The 21,116-nt window shown below is 44.8% G+C and overlaps 1 protein-coding gene across 4 annotated transcripts in view; it reads left to right on the plus strand.

Annotated features, from left to right (window-relative positions):
- LOC118364101 (nucleoredoxin-like) overlaps window positions 1-21,116 on the plus strand; it is a 61,018-nt gene that overhangs the window by 19,292 nt on the left and 20,610 nt on the right. The window contains exon 1 of one of the 4 annotated variants that reach the window (XM_052520238.1): window positions 10,204-10,222. The exons of 2 other annotated variants lie outside the window; for them this stretch is intronic. The gene's annotated coding sequence lies outside the window, so the exon portion shown is untranslated. Of the gene's footprint in view, window positions 1-10,203; window positions 10,228-21,116 lie in introns of those variants that run through there. One more of the 4 variants, XM_052520236.1, reaches the window with a different exon arrangement.

Raw genomic sequence — 21,116 nt, forward strand, 5'->3', positions numbered from 1 at the left:
GCCATTATGGAAAGTAAATACAATTTCAAGTTTAATAGTCAGGGGCGATGCATGGAGAGTGAGAACAGACACTTAAGTGCAGAAAGGGCTGCCTAAAGATGTATTATCCGTGTGAGGTGAGGGGGGGAAGAGGGACACCTAAAGCTAAACATATAGCCCACACACACCCGTGTGAAGACACACACTGACACACTGCCTCCCACTATGTCGTGTTTCTCTTTTTGATTGACTCCACCCCCACAGCAGTGTCCCTTTTCCTCCAACACAAAGGAAAGCAGGAAGAGCAGATTGTGTCCACCTTTCCCTCCTTCTCTGCCCTCCCTCCCTTCTCTCTGCCTTCCCTCCCTCCCTTCTCTCTGCCTTCCCTCCCTCCCTCCCTCCCTCCCTCCCTCCATCCTTTGTTGCCCTCCCTTCTCTCTGCCCTCTCTCCCTTCTCTCTGCCTTTCCTCCCTCCCTCCCTCCCTCCCTCCCTCCCTCCCTCCCTCCCTCCCTCCCCCTCCCTACCTCCCTTCTCTCTGCCCTCCCTACCTCCCTTCTCTCTGCCCTCCCTTCTCTCTGCCCTCCCTTCTCTCTGCCCTCCCTACCTCCCTTCTCTCCCTTCTCTCTGCCTTCCCTCCCTCCTTCCATCCTTCGTTGCCCTCCCTCCTTCTCTCCAAGGGGTTGTTGGTCCTTATTTTTGGTTGTTTTTCCCACAGGAGGTGGGGGTCTGGACTGGATACACATTCAAAAAGTAACCCACACATCAATTTAAATTCTGTTCCACAAACGATAAAATAATTTAGCTCTATTTCCAAGCATAGTTGTGGTATGATTATGATAACAACATGTATTTATTGATTGTGGCCCCAACTCAAGAGCTCAGGGATAATTGTATTCACAGGCTTGGTGGAGATCTCTGCCTCTCAACAACCCCTCCCAGCCATCTGCCAAATGAGCAGCCCTCCCAGCCTACATTTCAGCAGGCCTCGTTTTCAAAGGCTAAAACACTTCAGCATTCAGTTGATTTGGACAAAACTATACAGTGTACAAAACTGGAAAATCTCACATGATGCTCCATGTCATTTTGCACGAGCAGTTCAGCTTAGATTCTTCTGTGAGTGGAAGTTTTTGTGGCTGTATAATTCCAAGACTGTAGTCCCCATGCAGCAGGACTGGACAGTAGCTTGTCGTCCAGACCTGTATCTCAGTATTTCCTGAGTTTGGGACGTTCTAACCAGTGTGTCTGCCACTCTTCCTGCTCTAACACTTTCTCAAGTTCTAACAATAGACTGGCCCCTCACTGCTGCCCCCCCATAATCCTCTTTACTGCCCCCATCTCTTCTCCACTAAGCCGCCTCCATAGGCCAAGCACCCCGCTGTCTTGTCAACATCAACCAATAACCGTGAGGGTTACTGCAAATAATGAGCTGGATTTCATGTTCAGCATTTTTTAAAGCCTCTTTCATACCACTGGTCTCAACTTGTGGAGTAAACTTCAGAGACTTGACCTGACTGAGAGTAAATATGGAATTGCAGATAATTTAAAGCCTTAACTCATGCCTTCTCAAGGCCTCTGTGTGGTGAGGTTATAGAGGGAAATGGAGGGTAACTGATGCTAGCGTGGCAGTGTTCCAACTCCTTATTGGCTGAGGTATTCAACAAGTTGACCCAGCTGATGCAGTCCAAAGCTGCCTCCATTCTCTCCTAGTCTAGTTGCTTTCCCCAGAGGCCCTAGGCTCGCGAGGCGGGCCATCGTTCCAACTTCCGCCTCCCTCCTGACGCAATGTGTATGTAATGCCGTTGCTATGGCCTGCTAGGCGAGCAGCTTTGATATCTGAGAATGGAATTCCCACAACACAGAGCAGAGACAACACGACAGGCAGTGGAGCACTGCTGAGGGGAAAAAGGAAACGCGGTACAGATAAGGCCCACCGTAGAGAGCCTCTTTTTATCTAGGCTTTTAATTCAATCCCTACATTCTCCATCGTGTTTGTCTTTTCTTTCCATTCACAGCAGGTCCTAACCCACAACTGGCCTCTATTCCTTATTGTAGCTGTGTGTCCCTCCCGTATGTGGTAGAGTATTGTGTGAATGTTCAACACGGACCTGAACATTCTTTCTTACTTCCTGTAGTCCTCTGGTCTGTGTCTAGTTTCAGGCAGTCTACATGTGTAAGATCACTTTAGCCATAGCACTGAAGCAGAGGCTGCAGCAGAGTGTGCATCCAAAATGGCACCCTATTCCCTATACTAGGGAATATACTACGTTCCCTATGGACCCTGGTCAAAATTATTGCACTAATAGGGAATATGGTGCCATATGGGATGAACACTTACTGTATATATCAGTGTTGGTGTGGTGACCACACCAGGCATGACCGTATTATGTGTGTGAGCCTGCAAGGATCTGGAGACTGAGCAGGGACACTCTTTCAATGCCGAGGCACTCGTAGGGTTAAGCCTCAACCGCAGCCTTTTATGAACCCCGGGGGTCTGTGTAGTGTGAGCCGTTTGACAGGTGTCAAGGATTAAACACGTTTTTATGGAAACAAGCAAATCTCCCCTTTTTAACTTTCCCCTTCTCCCATTTTGAGCTGGAGAGCTCCTTTCAGCTTGATTAAAAGTGTAATTATTCACCCATTTATCCCTTTATGCATTAAATTGCCTTTTTTCTTCAATGGAATGGCGACTGACTGGTGGTAATTGCAGATCAAGGCTGAGAACCGGGTGCAGGGTATGATGGGATGTGAGGGGGAGGACAGAGTATGGGGGCTGCTGGGTTTCAGGCCTGGGCAGCTGGCTGACTGACCGGTGGGATCATTGATGTGCTGTTAATGGCAAGAACTAAAATGGGCCCGCTTATGAAGTCCACCCTGCCTCGCCTGTCATCATGAGTCTGGCAAATTGCCAACTGTACAAGGGCTGCTCCTCTCCTTACAACCCCCACTGAGTGATTTCTGCCCTCGACAGGGCTCTGCAACAAGTGCCAATGTCACTCAAGTTGAGGGAGCGTGAGGGCTGGAAGCGGGAGAAGAGGGGGGAGGGGTGATACTCTAGAAATTCACATCAAACAAAGCCATTACAGCATGCTGATACATTGGGCTAATGGGTCTTTACAAGTACAGGGAGCCTGCCATCTTAATTACATGCTATTAATTATTAGCCGGGTTCACACTGGCCCACTGTAGAGCTCTTGGCATCTGGGCGTAGGGTGTCTGAGGAACAGTTAGGCTGCTGGGTGTTGGACTATAGACTACTCATGTAGTGTATGAGAAGGGGCTGGCCAACCCAGAGGAGAGCATGTATGTGTGTGGAGGACAGACTGTTTATGCGAAAAGCTGTTTTTCTGGAGTAGTGGAGCGACCCCTTGCCAGCGCTTACAATGCCTCTCAATATATGCAAAGCCCTCTCTCTCTTGGCGGGCCGTTACTAAACATCAAACCTACTCTCCTGCTCCAGAGCTTTATTTCAATAAGGAATATTACTGTTAATACAGTCTCTTCAACCCCTGGCTTTACTCCCTTTGTGGGAGGAACAATTTTAAATGAGTTGTGTATTGGCTGCTGGAGTGGCTGTATAGCGGCTGTATCCTGAATAGTCCGCAGCTCTCGGCTTAAAGAACCCAAACTCATCCACTCCTAGATGATAGAAGAAATACAAATAATTGAATTATGTCCATTTTTCTATTTTCTTGGCATGACACTGTGAAATCTTGTTGGATGCTGAGAGTATCCAGGGAGGGAGATGTCTCTAGTGTGATGAGGCATTCTGTCTTTGTAAACACTCATGTCTAATTTGAGAAAAATTAGCTTTGGGAGCGGAGGTGTGATGAACAGAGAGGAGAAAACACATGTACAGTGTTTAGAAATGGGAACTTAGCACTGCAGAGAAATGTCTTTGTTACTGCACCACATTAAAGCAGATTTATATAAGTAATGCTTTAATTACACAATTCTTACATGGTGAAATAAAACAAAATAAAACACATTTTTATTTTAATGAGTCCAGCCATTTTGTGTTTTTCAGACTCTGTATGCTTATGTACATCTTTAAGAAGTACAAGCAGCTAGTCCATGATAGATATATACACATTTATTGATTTGACATAAAGACAAAAGTATGTATACTCAAACTTCCTCTTTTAATTCTAATAATCTAGGAAACATTCAGAATAATAGCTGTCTCGTGGCTTTTAGGCTGGGGAATCATGAACACATTGCTAGGGAACTGTGACCAGGATATCCTGCTTTATTTTGACTCCTGTAAAGAGGCTGTGTGCTGCTCTGCTCCGCTTGCCATGGGCTAATGGAACACCCCACTTCAGCAATTAAATGGGTATTTGGAATTAATCATTGTGGGGCTTTGCTATGGTACTACGGAATACAGACCAGTGGAGGCTGGTGACTTGAAAAATTGAGGAGGATGGGAGACCCACGGTAAAGGTGCGGAACGCACGGAGACCACAACGTGTGTTTCAAAAATCATAGACAAATGATTTTAATAGACATTTTAAGGTACAATATTATGGGGAAGGGGAATGAGAGGGCTACTTAGTGTTGGAAAGGGATCTCGGCAGTGATTGAGTGCATGTATGAGGCATGAGTTGAGGTGTTCAGAGCCTTGACCAGTGCAGGACAGGATTTGACTGGGAAGACAAAACGATAACACAAGACACTACACAGTTTGACAAAAGAGCTAAGAATGAGTTAATCCAAGCAAGGAGTAAAATCTTTGTAATAATGTGATTGACTCTACATACAGTAATGAGAGAAGATGTGTAGGGGTATTCACAGTGCTTGGAGAGGAAACATTCAATGTGCCAGTGGATGAGAGGGCACATGAGACAATGTGGCTTCCGTTCATGTCAGGAGAAAGTTGACAATAGTAATGGAGTAGTTATCACCTCTTAATCATGGCACATGAGGGGACGTAGCTTTAAATACAAATAGCAGATACATTTCATTACAGCTGCGCCATCGTAGGTTTGGACAAATATTTTCTCTATGAAGTTCAACTCCGACATCTCAAAATTCATAAAGTCAAACGGACTGCGCATCTCGCCCACTTGACACATCAAAGTATCCCAAGAAACGTTCCTGAATAAAGCCCTGATCATCCACATACCTGAAAATAACAGACAACTACAAGCAGACTGTTGCCACCATAGGTCCCAGAGTGGTGGGCAAATTTTTATGTGGTTTTAAAAAATGGCCCTGGGGGAGATGAAAACCCTGTCAAACTGCAGCTACCGTTTTTATATTTGTTCATATAAATTATATTTCGACTAGATTAGGAGGGGGATTTCCTCTACCCAGACACATAAGCATTAGAACTCAGAGCTGAGCTTTCTTTATGCATGTTTGCATCATGCAGGCCTATGCAACTGTAGGCCTTTTTTAAATTTATTAAGTACTCACATTTGCCATCACTATTTCGATTGATTAATTCCAGGTAATCATTTTGGATTTAAAACGCGTAGGCAGCCTAGCCAACCCTATTTGGACTATAATCTAAATTTGATCACATTCACATTTTCTCCTGACACACAAATGGACTATAAATACATAACGTTACCAATTCGTTTACCCAGACCAGATGGGACAGGGCACATAGGCTGTATGCATCTGCTCTTATTAGTAGCCTACAGTTGATCAGATGGAATAATATTTTCATCCCGTACAGCATGTCAGAATTGTTTTCGACATTCCAGAAAAGATGTTCAGCATGTAAAGCATCGTAACGTACAATTACAGGCGGCTTGATGATAGGCTCCCTGTTAACCAGCTATACATCTGATACCCGGTATTGAACACCCTCACCTTTTCATCCTTCTTCATGAAACTGATCTCAGGCAAAGGTCGACTCTCGCGTTTAATTCACACCTTTTCCGTGTACCCCAGAGAATGAAAGGGGTTCTTCAACAAAGTCCACAACAGCGCTGGTAGCTAGCTAGCTACTGAAGTTAACAGTGCAATTTATTGAAATTTTGCCTTAACTGGACACACAGTTCTAAAGCCAAGAAAACAATTTATAATATACCTCCTCCATCTCCTGTCATTTTAAAAAACTAATTTGAATTGAATGTCTCAAATGCTAAACTATCACTCTTAATTTCTATCCAACAATGTCACCAATCTTCTCAACACAGAACCCCCATAATGCTTTGTGACACAATCCCAATACAACACACACTAGGTTCGTTCTCTGATCCTACATCTATGATTGGATGGACATGTCAGTTCCTACTGCAAAAGCTTTGCTTGATTGGAGGAAATCTTCTGGAAGTGGTCATAATTACCATGTATAGCTATGGAAGGGGGTGAGGCCTACCAGCCTCCTAGGTTTTGTATTGAAGTCAATAAAGCCAGAGGAGGTCAGAAGCTAGCTGTCCTCCGGCTACACCAGGGTGCCAACCCAGACAGTTCTGTTGCAGTTACACTGTTTTGCAATGAAGGTCTTCAGTATTTTAACCAATTATTTGGTGACCTATGAATATATTTAGTTTTATCTAAATGTTTCCCTATTTTTATGAAATTTCACTGAGGAGAATGGTCCTCCTCTGAGGAGCCTCTGCTGATACAGACCAATGAACACCATGCTGTTTAGATGGTTGGGAACCATCGCTGCACAGCACACACTTCCCCTGGTGGAGGTTTCAGAAACACCCAGAAAATATCCAGCCATGGTCATCGAATCACATACACTCTATAGGTAATTTGTAGGATATTTTTGGCCATAGAGAACAACAGATGAACGTTGTCTCACTTTGATTACAACACTATACATTGTCATTCAGAGGGATATTGCAGTTCACCTCCCTTTCAGCCTTGTGAATGTGAACTCACCCTGTGAGAGGCTGGGGGAGTGTTGGGGGTTTAAGGGGAGGAGGCCGTATGTTTGGGAGTATTGGAAGTAGCTTAGAATGGAAGGAAATGTTTCAGTCCCTGTAAAACAGAGAGTAGAACAGGAGTGACACGTAGGAGCAAAGAGCAGACTGTGTGGTCTGCTTGTGGTAGGTCTTCTGTCACAAATTATAAATATTCTTTGAGCTAACCCATTCCGACCCAGCTATTGCAGTTGTGCAGGAGGACAAACGAGTGAATTGGGAGATTTTGAACAGTTGCTATGTGTTGCCTAACAGAAGTGAATTACCACATAAACAGAATGGATCAGGAGGTGGTCTAGAAGCCTTTTATTTGACCTTTTGGTTTGCCAAGGGGGAACATTGGCCTACTGTTTATGTCTCAAAGCTCTTAGCTTAGATGTCATCTAGACTGTTTGTTTTTGTCTGTTTTTACCATTTGGTTCTGCAGCTGGTCCCAAGCCAAAAACATGTAGAGAGGATGCCATGTTAACTGTCTTTTAGCAGCCCAGTGTAATGGAAGGATTAACTTGTGCAACATGTATTTCATAGCGTTTTTCTCTCCTCTGTCAAGACATGAAGCTTATCCCCTCTCCCCTTGTTGACTTATCCCCTCTCCCCTTGTTGCCTTTCTCAGCATGACTGTCTTCAGTCCCCAGTTAGAAGGCAAAACTTCAGCATGATTATCTATGGATGAAGGCAGTTTTAATCAACCAGCTCACAAATGCAGCCTTTGACACTTACTCTGACTACCACATTGCGTAACTATTTGCTTGGCAAAACACCGCTTCCTGGTTGGGTCTTTGGCAGGGGCCTACTGGTGGCAGTGGGAAAGTGAGGCTGAGGCGTATGCAGCCTTATGTTTTGAAAGGTCAAACCCTGAAGTCCAATAACGACCAAATGACTGCAAACAAATAAGGAAATGAAGAGGGAAATTATGCTGTTAAAGAACAGGCTTATAAATGTAGTATGATTAGGAATGACATTATTACAGGGCATTACACATAGAGATCCTATTAAATTGTTAGATTTAATTCCATAGCATTACACCTCCTAGTTCTACTGTAGCCCTGGGATACATAAAGACTCAGGCCTTTACAGCCTGTTCCTCTGTTGGCAGTGGTCTCAACACCGCTTTTGTGTGACTGTACAACACCTCTGCCATGTCACCATGTTCCACCACCGCAAGGCAATAATGTGAGCAGGTTTGCCGTGTGTGTTGATGTCGGTTTCGCTTGTGTCTGGCGTTTCATCCTGTTCCTGTTTGTATGCATTAGCCTGAGTGCCACTCAAAGGCCATGGGGAGCGGGGCAGGAAACAGTGAGTTCACCCAATCCTGTTAATGTGGAACAGCATTTAATTAGATCCGCTCAACATGGTGGACGGCCTGGGTGTCTGTAGAGTAACATCTCACTGGATGTCCCTGGAACAGTGCAGGAAAAGCAAACATTGTGCAGATTTTGCTGAGTCGCAGAAAGTACAGACCGTGAAGAAATAGGTATAAATCTAAAATGGGCTTCATCTGCTGTTTAGCGTCTCTGATTGGTCCTTTGATCTGTGCTGATAGGAGAAAGGGATAGTGTATGTGGGCCAGGGTGGCTAGGTTACAGTTCAGCCCAGCTGTGGTGGGCAGTTGAGTGGGTTTCTTGTTTGTTTGAACTCCTCAACAAAGCTCCTCTATATAGGGGAAACCCCTTGCTGAGAACTGGGTGGGTATTACATAAATGCCCCTATGTGAGATCTGATAGTGGAGGGTGAACATGTCTGAAGTTCAAATACATTCCCTCAGGCCTCTGTTAATCCAACTGGAGTTACAGACCGGGTGGGTAGAGTAGAGATACTGTAGCTAATGATGCCTCATCATACATGAACTCACCCATAGTTTTTCTGTTTTTCTGTCTATTAAATTGTCTATTTTTTAAATGTGTTTTAATAAAGGGATGTGTGTCCTGGCTGGGGAGACAATAGAGCTGGTTGGTTGCGATGGTGGTGTTTTTTTCTCCCCAGTGTGTGTGTGAGTGTGTGTGACTCATAGCCAAATCACATTGATCCATAGATCCAGCATCACAATCCAATTTGCCACACCATGAAGAATAGAACATAAATGCACATTTCACCTTCCTCCCCGCTCTCCCCCTAACCGTTTCACTCTGGATCGTACGAAGGCATTTAAATGTGGTGTGACTGGCTATTGTGGAGCTGTTTTCAGTCTTTCACCTCCTCCCATCTCCCCTTTCCCCTCCCTCCCTCCCTACTTCCCTCCCTCGGTCTCTGTGCATGTCATTACACATCATGACGGTACGTCATTAGAAAAGGCAGGAAAGAAGGAGGGAAAGGTGGCATAAGGAATGAGAGATAAAGGAGAGTGATTTCTATCTCTGCTGGTTAAGCTTCAGGCATACAGGAAGTGTGGCAGTCCACTCTGGCTCCTTGGAAACCAAGGGAGAGTGATGAAAGCTGTAATCTGACAACCGATTGATTCTCATCAGCTCTGGAGCACTGCACAGATTTACACTGAAACTAGCTCTGGCTGGGTTTTCTGCTCCACGCATATTTCAATGGGTGGTTAGGTATCATACTGTTATGAATTAGCCACATTTTTGTTTGTCTGTGTACTATTCTAGAGACTTTGGAGATTCTCTTATTGTTTTTAAATTGGAGTATCGATTCTCCCTATTAACATTCTTTGAGTTATTGAAGACATTAGATACTATTATACTATTATCTGGTTGCTGGTTATAGCTAGTCACAGTCACTTCCTCTTTACGAATGGGGAGGATAAGTGCACTGCTGTAAGCTACCTCAATGTCTCTCTCTCTCTCTCACACACACACACACACACACACACACACACACACACACACACACACACACACACGCCACAATATCTCCCTTTAAACACTCCTGAGTTGCCTTAACTTCTTTTCTACATTCAGACTCAATGGTTCTGGTGATTCTAGCAATGGTGAGGAGAGGCGGGATGGAGTGGGGCTGGGGTGCTGGTGGTAACCATTCATGGGAAAGTGGTAAGATGGAGTGGGCTGCAGGGTGGGCGGAGAGGAGGGTGCTGTCTGCGAGGGAGAGAGACCGGCCCTGCAGATTCAGAACAGCACTGCCTTTTGTCTGCCTGTTTCTGACAGTTTATTTCTAAACCCAGTAAACCCTCATCACATTCCAGCCTGCCACAGATGCAGCCAGAGCAGAGCTGCACCTCACCCATGTGTGTCTTCTTTGTCTCTGACTAGAGCTCTGGGGAATTTACTTTTATCTGGAACAACATTACTCAGGGCCATTCAGTGGTGGTTTATATTGACGTTTGCTGAAACGAGAGGCAATTCGGCAAAGGACATTTTTACACATTGGGGGACTAATTGTCTTTCTCGTAAGGTTGGCAGCCTATGGCTTTTTAACTACGTTTAACTTTGACCCTTGCAATTGGTTTATGGGACTTTGTGCTCTTTAATTTTGTCCTGGCTGTTGTGTTTTTATGGGCTATGCTTGTGGTCTTCCGGTGACTCATATTTGGGAGGTTCGTCCTCGCTTGGCAACAGGGTCTTAGGTTTCATGTTAACATATTACTTAAAGGCCCAGTGCAGTCAAATGTGATTTTCCTGTGTTTTATATACATTTCCACATGGAGGTTGGAATAATACTGTGAAATTATGAAAATTATGATTGTCATTTTAGTGTAAGATCTGGTTGAATGACCACCTGAAATGTCAGCCTGTTTTGGTGGGACGGAGTTTTACTTAATAGACCAATAGGAAAGAGTCCCAAACGTCTTTGCCAATAACAGCTAGTTTTCCATTTCCACTCAGACCACTCCAAGACAGTCCAAGCAAAATTATTACTTGAGAAATTGCTCTTTTGCTAATTAAAATAGTCAAAAAGAATCACTGTAAGGTACTTAATTGTTACCCAGAAATGATTTCATAGAGTTAAAAACAGCTGAATTTGACCTTTTTAAAAATGAATGCTCAGTGTGGTTCTCTCGCTCCCTCTCTTTTCCTCCTGACACTCCTTTTATCTCAGACTATGGAAAACATTAATCACACTTCTCTGGCCAGCCAGGATTTAAACCCACAATGAGCTGCCAGTCAAGGAAAGGCAGTCAATTTTATTCTCTGGACATAGTCTCCTCTCTCCAGCCACTTCTCTCTCTGCTGGCTCCAGTTGTGAGCCAGTTTACTGTAGCAGTGCAGTGTGGAGGCAGTTCTGGAGCAGGTCCAATTGCTAAAGGACTCCACTACTCCACCCCTCTAACCAGGCTCTGCTTGTTAAGAAATTCAGGAAGTAACATAAGTCTGTCCTAACCAACTCTGTCATCTAAGCTCCACAACCCTCTCTCGCTGCAGGCCACAGATCACATGAGACAATGGTTTCTATGGTACATGACGTCAAAATGACTGTGTGGATATAGGAATTTGTTTGCTTGTGTTTCACTGTTCATACTTACTGGAAGGGAAACTGCTATGAAGCAAACAACTCTGGGCCACTTCTTAACGACTGCAAACACACTTGAAAAGATAAGCTCCCTCCTCCCAACAGTCCATGTTCCAACTCCATCACTCTTCCTCCCGTCTTTTTGAGGGGAAAAAAGGACCGAGCACATCTTTGGAACATTGAGTCAGTGTTTTTTTTCTTCTTTTTTTTCCTCCTCTACCTTCTCGATTCTTGGCAGGCTTTGAAAGAGTTTTCCCTTTTCCTGTAAATGCTAGGCCTGATTACAAATCACTGTGAAGCTCGCCTAGACCAGCCTTTCCCTTCATTCTCTGTGCAGCTTGAAGTGTTTAAAAAGGCAGGAGATGGAGGAGACATACTGTCTCTCTGAACCCAGGGTAAAACGGGGAAAATGTGCCCGTCACAGCCAATTCAATCATATGTTTTAGACTCTTTCTAACAGTAGTTATTGCCTGACAGTTATACAGTCTGGTGATGTTTCAGTAGAGCAGCACAGTGTCTCTGTGGGTTAACTGTGTAATGATGTGCTGCCGTGTGTGGATTGAGACGAAAGGGTGATTTGTAGGAGATTGAGTCCAGTAAGTCAACTGAAGACTCATGAGGCAGCTTAAAACATTACTACACAGATCACCACTCTACTCCACCAGTCTTAATACTGTACTTGGGGGATTTTACAAAAATAAAATAAGCAATTGTTCTGCGGTTTTATGTAAAATTTCACACCCCTCCCTCCTATGCAGAGACGTAAAGTCTAGCCCAAAGCAATCACCGTCAGTGGGTTACCAGAGGCTCTCCTTGGTTTCACTGCCTAGCCTCTCCCACTGGGATCATGCATACCTATTCATACAGATCAATGAGATTTGACTGTTATTGGCTCCAATAACAATGCAGTTACATGAGGTATTATAGACGACCGAATGACTGGATGGTGGAAATAGGATTTTAGGCTGTGTGGATTACAACATCTTGTCTAGCAAAACCCTAAACTGCTGAAATAAGACATTACAGAAACCAGGGCTTACCAAGGGCTAGTGACCTTTCTCCCTGTCTCTGGGAGACTTCAGATCTGTGCTATTGGGATGCTGGTGCTGAATTACAGAGTGCAAAGCACCACTCACTGTGTGCCTTTCACTCTTTGATACATGGGAAGCTTGAAGAGGAGGGCTGGTCACTTTACCTCTACACATAGAACGCTCTGCTGGGGACCGCCGATTTTAGCTGCTTCTCTCAACTGTGTTTTATCCTCTGACTAACTGTCTTTCTGTGTGTGCGCCTGTGTGTGTTCAGGAAGGGGCCTCATAGGATAAGAAGGCTTTGAAGAAGGATATTGCTCAGTGTTTATTTAAAAGGTTTCCCTTGTAAAGTTGAGATGTGACATGGCAGGGCTGGCGGGTCAGAGGGGATGAGGGTTGGCTAGGGGAACATTAGGGGGAGGCAAGTGGCAGGAGTCTTCTTTAAGGCCATGTTCTTCCTGCTGGGGAATTAACAACCTGACCTTCGACCCCCCCAGTTAGTTTGTGACACTGAACTGGCTTCGCAGCTGTCTGTAGGGCAAGCTGCCCTCGGTCTGGCTCCCTCTCAGTCTCTCCTAATCTGTCTCTCAGGCTTGTTCTCTCTCTCTCTCACACACAGACATGTACAGACATTTACACCCAGAAGACACTAACTATTGTACTGTACACATACACCCCGGTCAGACCCACACTTCAGAGTTAACTCTCATAATTCTCCTGGGCGTCAGGGGGATCCATATCAGTATATGTTTTCATACCTGCGTTCATTCCATGCATTGTCATTTCAAATGACTTGGCAAAAATGAGGTCAAGGAGTTGAGGGATTTTTGGTCCATGTTGAGGTCTTAAGCCGAAACGCCAATGAAAGCTGCATCCATAAGTCTCTCTGACCAGTCTCCCAATCCATGCTCCTCTGATTTGAGAACATATTGTCGGAGCAAAGCAGATCGGGGAGAAGTGGGAGAGACTGCAGAGGATGGGTGTGTTGAGGAGGGGGTGGAGTCAGAGGGTAGAGGAGATTCTCTATACGTTGATGCTGCTGTGAGAATGGGGTTGTAAACTGTCAGGGAGCAGGAGAGGGGTTTATTGGTGGGGGTTGTGGGGGGGGGGTTTAGGCGGGTGTCCAGATGTACAGCTCAGCCGTAAACTCCAGAGCCCTGCCTGCAGCAACACAAAACAGATGTGCCTTTTAATGAGCGTAAGAGGAGAGGAGGAAATGGGTTAATGGATGGAGATTAAGTCTCACAATGTAACCCAATGTCACTGTAGGTTTAATCTGTTACCAGTTAAGGGAGGAACGGGACGAGCTACAACTCTTCTCCCAGAGGACAGCGCAATACATGTATACTGTACATGTCATTCCCATTCCAGTTCTGTATAAAATGAATGTCTGGGAGGCAGAAATGCTGGTGATCTGTATCTTTTTATTCCATGTTCACAGAGGTGGACAGGGCACTTTGGTCGACGTTTCATCCTAGTGGCTTTTATCAAGACCGCCCCATCTCTTTATGACATGCATTCTGTATTGTGAATATGATGTGGGTGTATTGTAGTAGAGGTGTGAAATCGGTCTCAGATGCCTGCCTGCGATCCAAGGCTTTTATTTATTTATTTTTATATATATATATATATATATAACAGTGGGGTGTCTGTATTGACTCTGGTCTTGTGGCGTTGGAGCCAAATATCTGGGAGCTAGCTGCCACTGGTCTATAGCTTATGATGCTGTACAGTCGCATGGCCAGTGTCACTGATTTACAACCCTACTCATTGGCCATGGAGAGCACAATGAAACCTAAAATACAGCTTCACTAAGATGCACTATATATCTCTGGGGGTTACAGTGTGTGTATAGCTTAATGTTTTATTGGATCATTTCATAACATTGCTCAGGCTCTTTGAGGAGCCTAGTAATGTTTCAAGGACATCAGAAAATGCTATATTTTGTAAGGATTAGTTTGGGTTTATTGCAGTAGTAGTGTCCAATTAATAGTCCAAGCCCAGCACTATCAACAAGTAGGCCTATATAAGACATGCATAAAATAACTGCTATGTAACACCTAACATAATGCCAATGGATTGAACAATCCTAGTGTTTCAGTAAACTCAAAGTACAGGGAGGCAGAAATCCTCAGGAGATGGTGTGTTCTGAAAGATCTACGTGATCACGTCTGTCAATGTAAAGCTGCTGTGCTGCTGCAGTGTTTATCAATATTAATCCCCTGTGTTGTGATGGGACCTGAAGCTGGAGGAGCACAACCAGTCAGTCTCTCTGGTGTGCATCCCAAATGGCACCCTATTCCCTTCTATAGTGCACTACTTTTAACCAGGACCCTTGTCAAAAGTAGTGCACTAAAAAGGGAATAGGGTGCCATTTGGGATGTAGCATCAGTCTCTAACAGGGAATAGGAGGAGTGAGAGTTAAAAGTGGGGTCAATCAGGGGTCAAAAGAGGGAGGGAGATGTGTAAATGCACATAAGAACCCAGTGGACCGAAGCCTCCAATCTAGCCTAAACAGAACCCGGTTTCACTTTATTTATGTAGCTAAATGTATCCCTCTTGTTTATTCACTAAAGACATTGGAGGATGTTCAGGTTATTCTTAGTGGTTTCTCCATGTGTGTTATAGTAGGCTATGCCATTGTAATGCTCAGTAATGTTTTCTAGTCGATCATCATGGAGGCTAAGCAGGTGCCAACAAGGGCTTAATGTGGTCTTAACAAGGTGTGTGTGTGTGGGCATGTGTTTTCAGGACATGTGGTGTTTGTGTGTTTTTAATTGAGGAGGATGCTGAGGCTGCACTGTCTAGCCGGCCCCATGCCAGGAACCACTCCATAATGTATTGGATTACACTTTTTGCATGAGAGAGTGGGATTTGAATTACCTCTGGCAGGCGCCTGGGACAACCAGGAAAAATTTGCCCTGAGGGCAGTTCTCGCTCTCTCCCAGTGGGTGAGGCAGGCGGGCCATGGTGTTGCCAGTCTCTAACGGACTGGCGGCCGTACCTGTTGGCCAGACCAAAGCCAGAACCTCTCTCTGCTATCTTTCTCTTCTCTATCTGAGAGAGCCATCAGGCCTTGATGAGAGGCAGGACGACAGCAGCTTACATTCACCACTGGAGCTTTTATACAATAAATTTGGGCTGTGAATATTTTTTTCATTTATTTAACCTTTTACCTAGGCAAGTCAGTTAAGAACAAATTCTTATTTACCATGACGGCCTACACCGGCCAAACCCAGACAACGCTGGGCCAATTGTGCGCCGCCCTATGGGACTCCCAATCACGGCCGGATGTGACTCAGGATTTGAATTAAGGTTCTGGATTTGAACCCGGGACTGTAGTGACGCCTCTTGCACTGAGATGCAGTGCTTTAGACCTCTGTGCCACTCGGGAGCCCAACCACTCATGGCAAAATTGAAAACACGAAGCAAACAACTCTTTGGTCCTTTAAAAACCTGATGTCACGACTATTCAAGGTGGGTGGAATCAGGCGCAGAGAGCAAATAGTGAATAGTAGTTTATTCTCCGGTGAACAAAAATAAACACTGACAACCCAAAAAACAAACAGGGTGAAAATATCCAAAACAGGATAACAGACAAACCGGAGAAATAAAACACAAAAACACCGACAGCCGAAACGAAATGACAAAAACAAACAATCCCGCACAAAACAAGGGCGGGACAACCTACATTATATACAGACACTAATTAACTAAACAACACACAGGTGACAACAATCAGACAAAACCAACAGATACACGAAAAGGGATCGGTAGTGGCTAGTAGGACGGTGACGACGACCGCCGAGCACCACCCGAACGGGCAGGAGAGCCAACCTCGGCGGAAGTCGTGACACCTGATGTATGTAAAATGTTGTGACATGGTTTGTTTTCAGCATTAGAGCTGTTTTCTTAAATGAAGTTAAATGCTCTTCGTACCATAATACTAACTAGTATCGGGATACTGGTATCGTTCCCGGCCCTAGTTTGCAGTGTATCTTGTGAACGTTATTATTCCACAGCAATGCAAGCGGTGAACTTCCTACAGTTGTGGGCTACACTCATTTAATAATTGACTCATGGGGTATGCAGGTCTAGGGTGAGAGATACATTTTTGCTTTTACACAGACGATCTCCCTGTGTGCGTCTGGTCTGCCCTTTCTGTAAACCAGTCAAACCTGCACACACACTGGGAGAGGGAGACGTGGGGCCAGGCAGGAGGATTGTTCTAAAAACCAGCGGGAGTGAAGATTGTACCCCCTGCCTTGGTGATCTTTGACCCTGCAGTATGTAGCCCTCTGAGGCGACCCACGCCTGTGAAAGATGCAATGATGTGTATATATCTATTGAGTTCGGGCTTTTTACTCCTTTACAATCCCCCTGCTTTTACGTTGTATTCTTCCCTAAAAAAAACTTGCACGGTGGAGCCCAGCCATACAGAGTCCGAGTTAGGATTAATAGCCTGCATTTAGAGAGCAGCTTTTGTGCCTCAAACACAAGAGGAGCGGAAGAAACACCCCTCTTTTACTGTCTCCCCCCTCTCTTTTTCCACCCAGCTATTCCCCCTAAGCCCTCTGACATTCTGGCACCTGTTTTCTTCAGAAAACCGTTAATTTATCACTGAATTATTAACTAAGAGCCCACAATGTGTTTGGCACTCCGTGACATGTCCTGACGGGGACGGGCATTTCCATGGCAACACAGGCCTCTTATTGAAAAGCAGTTTCGTGTGTGCGTGTAATGGCGTCCACAACGGCAAAATTGTTGGTTGGGTCAATTAATATTTTAAGAGCTAAATATGATATAGCAATAACATGCTGCATTGAAAAGGCAGGGGACTGATGTGTATTAGTGTTGTGCATTTCAAGTGTTTATCCATCATAAGAGGTCATATTATAACAGTACTGTGGTACAGAGTGTTTTTCCATCAAAACAGATGTCATATTCTATCTGTACTGTGGTACAGAGTGTTTATCCATCATAACATACTGTGGTGTTTATCCATCATAACATACTGTACTGTGGTTCGGGGACAGATTTTGTAATGAGCTCAGTGGAACAGAGAGACCAGAGGCCTGTAATGTTAATCAGGGGTTCTGACTGGGAATGTCTGGTGAGGGTGTGAGGAGACTGGATGAATCTCTTCTGTTCCACGTCATCTGCTCCCTCCTTCCCTGTCTAAGCACTAGAACACAAGGCTTCTATCCAATATGCCTCATATTTTTCCCGGTTCTCCTCTGTTCCCCGAGAGGCAAAGGCTGAAAGCTCCATGTAGAATGAATAAGCTGCAGACGGTTGAACACCACATCAATGTAAATGAGATCAAGTTGGGATCCAAATGTGGGATGGGATGAATTTCCCATCGTTGAGGACCGAACTCTACAGTTTCTCTGCTGTCTAGCCGTCATCTCGGGGGGATCTAATTTTTATGCAGTCGCTTTGTGAGAAACATGAAAAGCTCTAAGTTATAGTATTGTCCTTTACAAAGTAGCCCATGGTTATGCCCCAAATGGCACCCTATTCCCTATGTGGTGCTCACATTTTTAGCCCTATAGGCCCTGGTCAAAAGTAGTGCACTACATATGGAATAGGGTGCCATTTGGGACACACATCAGCTCTCCTATCTCCTTTCCTGGTCCTTCCCAGTAAACCCCCATGGCCAGGGCTCAGGCCGCCTGCAGGCAGGCTCTATAGAACTACCTAATAAAAGATGGACGCTTTGGTCTGGAGTGAGCTGGACAAACAGACAGACCGACATCCTCTATCAGCCTGTTGAAAGGCAACAGGAGAGACTACTAGAGCTCTCATGTCCCTGAGACATCTAACAGGATAGCTTTACTTCAAATACCACCAACTAAAGTTTTATCGACTGAGTGAATGATCATCTGACCACTGGTGTCTTTGCCATCATGGGTATTAAACGGGTCGTACATGATCTTGTTCTGGCCCGCTGTAGAGACACGTCCCCCCCAATCTAACAGAATTCACATGGAAACAAATTCCTCTGGACAAGAATGGGGAAGTAAGTTAATTCAGGAATGCTCTTAAAGTAAAATGCATTGTGACATAGCATATTTGGATTAAGGGAATTCAGCCTAATTAGGATTCTGCTTGTTCATTAGTTGAAGAGACATGAGTCCAGAGAGTCATAGCCCCAGAAATGTCCGAATGTAAGATAAAGTACAGGAATGCCCTCTAGACCATGATAAATAAGTTAAAAGGCAAACGAGCTAGCCACTATCAGATGGGGAATTGTTCTCTAGGTATAGCCTACAGTACTATGTGAAAGGCCAAAGCTTTGATTCTACAAATAGCTACTCTGACTCTCTTCATCCTATTGTAGTGTCTGTTTTAAAATGCCCATCTGTGTTATTCTTAAGTATTCTATTGAGAGATAAAGAACTTTATCCCTGCCAGTACTCAGCAGGGTGGAGCACATGCACTCCTTTGTAGGCTTTTTGAAATCCCTTTGTGACTGCTGTGTTTGCTAAAATGGGACTGCAATGTGAGCGTTTGGCCAGCGCCTCAGGTCTGGCCGCCTGGGCCAGTGAAAGCAGGTCTGTGTGAAGTCTGTGCAGGAACAATGAGAGGTGAATGGGGACGATGACTGGAGGAATTTCTTCCACTCCAGCTCTCTCAGCGGGGGTTCTCTCTCTCCGTGGTCAGCCCAGGGGAAGGGAGAGGAGGTGGGGTCGGGGGAAGAAACCTCAGTAGGGGTTCAGATGTGTGGAAGCGGGTCAAAAGTGAAGCAGATGTGTCTGTGTGAGAGCATTGGGAACACCAGTAGTAACTCTCGTAACTACCCCCACCCCTTTAAACCCCCACAGTGTTGATACTAAAGTGCAACAGTGCAAAGAAGAATGGAAATAATTACCATCCATGACACCAGACATGGATACAGTACTACTGTATGTGGACAAGTTGGGCAACTGAGAATTTTCCCCCCTTCTTTCTCCTCATTCAAACCATAGAATGATATGCAGACAGTGTGACATTACTTAGTGCAATCACAAGACTTCTCAGTGGATTTAACAAGATCAGTTTTTGACAGGCAGTTGGAACATTCAACCTTTTCACCTCATGTTGAACATCTCTGATGTGAGCTGCATACAGAGCATTGCATTAAGCTAAAGGCCTGGCGATCTGGCCCTGCTATGCACATCTACACGTCCACACAGGCAGATGTGCTGCTCCCTCGGAGGCCTCCTCTCCTCTCCCTCAGCCTCCATAAGTGGAACCGCAGTCATGTGTGATCCTATTAGCGCCTAGTGCTGGGCTTTGGGATGCATCCTTAATGGCACCCTAATCTCTTTACAGTGTACTTGTAAACAAAAAAAAATGAGTGAACTACAAAGGGAATATGGTGCCATTTGGGATGCTACCTAGTGCTGGACTAACGTGTGTGTGTGTGTGTGTGTGTGTGTGACACTAAATGGATTGTTAGTATGGATTTCCGGGTCTCTAAGCAGTTGCTTGGGTCTCGCTGGGGGTTATTGGCACATTTAATCTAGTCTAGTGTGTTGTTCTGGGTAATGACAAGGGTTGTCCCCCTAAAAACATGCAGGAGGACAGGGAGATGTGTAGCAGACACATGTAGACATGCTAGGGTCTTCTATTTCTTTGGCTCTTGCACAGACCCAGACTTTCCTACAGTAGATGATTAAAACACAGCATAGTGGATATTCAATACTTTGATTAAATAATTTCCTCAAGATACGAATGAAATCTAGACAAACTACAGAGCTCTGGTTTGGAGACGACCATGCATGCGTTCCCAAATGGCACCCTATTCCCTATATAGTGCACTACTTTCGACCAGAGCCCTATTGGCCCTGGTCAAATGTAGTGCACTATATAGGGAATAGGGTGCCATTTGGGACAACCCATGTGAAGAATGTTGGCGATGAGCCCTGGCTGGGGGATAAGTTTAGTTTGGACACAGTGATTTAGTGTTTGTGGCTCACCGTGTGTGACCAGTTCTCTTTATTGTCTCTGCAGCTTATAATACACCCCACTCTGAACAGTTAGCTTCAGACTTTGACCGTCTGATTGGAGTAAGGTACCAGAGGGAGTGGCTAAAGCTATTATAGGGACCACTATGGCATCACATTCCTCTGTTTAGTCCTGTTTAGTCCCAAAGGTAAACAGAGGAGAGAAGGAGTAGAAAGAAGTACATTCTGTACTGTGCACGGCAGAACCTCTAGAGATTCTGAACAAATGTTGCTATTGTTTTCAACATTGTTTTCAACATTTTCAAACATACCACTCCAAAACATGCATGCCCTTGGGAACATGTGCTGTTGTCTTCAAGACTGAAAAAAAAAAAAACTCCCACTGCGTAGAACTGAGGTTCTCCTTTTGGTGTTGAATTTAGCCAGCCTGAGGAAGAATCACCATGAGAACACACACAGCAAGGCATCTTGTTTTGCCTCTAAACAGAGTGACATAAGTATAAATTAATGACTGTTCCATAGCTCTTACAGTATGAATCATCGTGTCTCAAGGTGGTGAAATGTATGTAGCTGCCATTTAATGAATGAATGTAGGTGATGTAACTGTCTTAATTACCAGGCCCATCATCTGCCCTGAAATCATGATAACACCCCCAATGTCTGTCTCATACAGCCTAGCCTCCAGGCGGATCTACAGATCTACAGCTGACGTGATTTAGTGTCCTGCTGTGCTCTGAACTGCAGCCAAACCGCCAGGCAGACATAATTCCGGATCATGCAGTAAATTAGCAGTAGTGAAAGGATCGAGGCTGAATCGGCTCAGAGGTCTCTCTGCCTCTCCGAACCAATC

This window comes from Oncorhynchus keta, chromosome 1, assembly GCF_023373465.1.
Source record: "Oncorhynchus keta strain PuntledgeMale-10-30-2019 chromosome 1, Oket_V2, whole genome shotgun sequence".
NCBI lineage: Eukaryota > Metazoa > Chordata > Actinopteri > Salmoniformes > Salmonidae > Oncorhynchus > Oncorhynchus keta.